Raw genomic sequence first — 265 nt, 5'->3', positions numbered from 1 at the left:
TAAGTTTTTGGGAGTAATTATTGATCCATAAACTGTGTTGGAAGCCTCATATAGAATATATCAAGGGAAAAATATCCAAATCCATTGCCATTCTTTATAAAACAAGGGACATGTTGAATAAGAAATGTCTGCATATTTTATTATTATTCACATATATTTTCCATATTTGACATACTGCGTTGAAGTTTGGGGAAATGTTTATAAAACAAACATAGACCCTATAATCAAACTTCAAAAAAGAGTTATTAGAATAATAAACAAAGAG

The sequence above is a fragment of the Trachurus japonicus genome, unplaced genomic scaffold (assembly GCF_045865225.1).
Source record: "Trachurus japonicus isolate A0001 unplaced genomic scaffold, Traja_1.0 AP031153.1".
Lineage (NCBI taxonomy): Eukaryota > Metazoa > Chordata > Actinopteri > Carangiformes > Carangidae > Trachurus > Trachurus japonicus.
This window is presented reverse-complemented; position numbering follows the sequence as displayed.